Source organism: Sesamum indicum, unplaced genomic scaffold (genome assembly GCF_000512975.1).
Source record: "Sesamum indicum cultivar Zhongzhi No. 13 unplaced genomic scaffold, S_indicum_v1.0 scaffold00318, whole genome shotgun sequence".
NCBI lineage: Eukaryota > Viridiplantae > Streptophyta > Magnoliopsida > Lamiales > Pedaliaceae > Sesamum > Sesamum indicum.
In genome coordinates this window covers 1799-4773 of record NW_011628211.1, presented here as the reverse complement: position 1 = coordinate 4773, position 2975 = coordinate 1799, and the positions used below count along the sequence as shown (strand labels likewise).

Genomic DNA, 2975 nt, shown 5'->3' with positions numbered 1-2975 from the left:
ACTTCCTCACTATGGTCATAACACAATTCCAGACCGTGCACTGATAGTCATTATCTACAATTTTAAAAAATATTAACATTCAAAGCACATAATTGTACTTGATTATTGATAAAATGATGTTATTTCGTAAAAGTCATAAAATTTGCATTAATGTCTAAATTTGTCCTAAAATTACATTAAGCTATATTTTGTGAATTGCATAAAATTATGGTAAAAAAGTTTATTATTGTTGTGAAGGTTGTCATTATTTAAAAATATATAGTTCCCATTGTGCACATATACAAACAGGTCAATCTTTTTTTTTTAAAACCTGATTCATGATTAGTTAGAAAAGAAGACAAATGTTTCCATGAACTTCCAGCATTATACAATAAAACCTAATCCCTCAAGGATGAACAACCTCCACAGTGTACTCAAGAACAACATCACCATTAGTGTTGTTCAAGGAATATGTCTTGACCAAAACAAACCCCCTGGCCAGCCTGAACCGCCCTCTCCCTCCAACCACAGCCAGTTCCCGGTGATTCTCCGTTATCGGATTCCTAGAAAACACACTGAGTGAACTCCCTTTAAACTTCCCACTTGTAAAACCAAGATCAATATACAAGACCAAAGTCAAGTCCTTGTCCTGGCTCGATGAGACGTATATTCCTCGTGCGTTGCCAATGACTTTTTTGAGGTTATCTCAGGCCCTTCCATGAGTAGATCATCAATGGCGAATGTGGAGCCAAAAGGTGTCGGTCCGTCCTCTTTCTTAGTGGTGTTCGGACCAGCTATCTGCACTGCACTTGGTTTGTTTCCACTTAGAATGTCATGAACGTAGAAGCGAAGATGAGTTCTCTTTTCCTGAACTGGCTCATACGGTCGGCTTTTGGAGTAGTATTTGGAGTGAACTGGTGTAGTCCATACGCTAAGTACTAATATCCATGCCACTAACACAGCCTTCTCCATTTCTCTGCTTTGCGAACCTGCAACTGGTGTCTTAGTATTTATACTAAACTAAGATGAATTCAAACTGGTTTTCAATTGTTTTAATTCATAAAACATACAACATATATACAATCAATTTAATACATAGAACATATATACAATCTTTTTAAAATTACAAATTTTAAAAAGAAATTCTGTAATTTTAAAAAGTTCCATATATATTTTTAAAATTCCAAAAATTCAAAAATATTTCTGTAATCTTAAAAAAATTGGATTTCTTTTAAAATTACACATTTTAAAAAAAAATTCAGTAATTTTAAAAAACTTCAGAAATTCAAAAAAGATTCTAAAATATAAAAAAATTTCTTTTTTTTATAAAATTATAGAATTTAAAAAAAAATTCAGTTATTTTAAAACATTGGAAAAAGTTATTTAAATTTTCAGAAATTCGGAAAAATTTTAGAAAAGCTTCAAAGATTTCTGAAATTTTAATAAAATTGTAGAAATTCAAAAATATTTAAGAACTTTTAAAAAATCTGGATTTTATTTTTAAATTATAGAATTTAAAAAATTTCAGTAATTTTAAAAAATTTCCAAAATTTTTAAAAATAATTTTAGTTATTTTAAAAACTTGGAAAAAATTATTTAAATTTTCAGAAAGTCGGAAAAAATTTCAGAAAAGCTTCCAAAATTTCTGAAATTTAATAAATTTACATAAACTTTTTTAAATGTAATGAAATGTAATTTTTTTAAATTTTTTTGTAAAATTTAACACATTTATCAACAAAAATAACAACAAACATTAAAGTAAATTAAACAAATATTCAAATAAATTAAAAAAATTAGGAGATTGTACTCTTGATTTCCATTTTTTTTTTTTTTTAACAAAAACTACCTAGAGGTGGGGGAAGCTTTTCGGAGTCCCCAGTCCTTCTATATTAAAATTCACAAAATAATTACAGCGGGGAGAGCTACCTCCCTAGAATTTCTAGTAAAGCCATAAACAAGTAGTACTACTCCCTTACAAATAGAGCAACAATAAACATGGAGTACCTCCCTTACAACAAAATACCCGAACAGGTGTCGAAAAAAAATTATAGCGAGTCAAAAAGGATTTTTGTTATCCCACCACGTCCTGGATCGCACAGCACCTGCAAATAAAGCTGTACAAAAATGCCAAGCCAGAATGTGTTAAATTTTGCATTTAAAATTTTGTTATTATGCATTTTATTTGTCAATCCTGCAAGAGCTTTCCCGGGCCGTACCACAGATCCCTTCAAGTGGTATTAAAGACCTATTCGATGTAGGGGCCGATGGTTATGTGTTAACGTGCTTTTTACGGCTTTTGAAGCATGTTTCTATCGCTTTTCGTTTATTGGTTATATGATGAAAATGGCTCGTTCATTTTTTGCATTTATGGATGTTTAAAGCATGTGAAAAATTTAAAATTTTTCAAGGTTTATGCTTTATTTTGCTATTTTAAATTAAACACAAAAAAAAAAAGAAAATCGCAGCATGAACTGTTGTTGTTGGCGCACAGTGCTCACACGGCCAGGCCCGCGCCCAGGCAAGGGAGCCTGCGCACAGCCTGGGCCGACACGCACACTACGAACGCAGTAGACATGTAAGGGTAAAAAAGCGAAAACGAAGGGTAAAGACAAGATAGACTTTGACCGGTCTTTCTTATTGAATGTTCGTTTAGGCAATTCAATTATAGAGGCACAGGCTATTTCTATTCCAGAAGGCTCCCCTTAATTGAAAGCTAATATTCAGATTTAGATGAATTGGCTCATTTAGTTAGATCTGAGGCCGGCATAGGCAACAAGAGAAGAAAAGGCATAAGCTGAAGCATCTAAATAAGATAGGCACCCATAAAGGGTCCGGAAACCTTATGACCAGCTAAGAGACTTTCCTGCATGCACGTGAAGCTAAGCTTTCAATTGATCTGATCTTCGCGCTTTCATAAGTGGAGGCTTTCTATTGCTTGACGTTAGGGGACCTACCCTTGCTGCTATAGAGCAAGAACCCGGGCGGGTAAAAATCTT

At 32.8% G+C, this 2975-nt stretch overlaps 1 pseudogene; it reads right to left on the bottom strand.

Annotated features, from left to right (window-relative positions):
• Positions 1–270: 270 nt before the first annotated feature.
• On the bottom strand, positions 271–1013 carry LOC105180089 (annotated as a pseudogene).
• Between the last annotated feature and the right edge of the window lie 1962 nt (positions 1014–2975).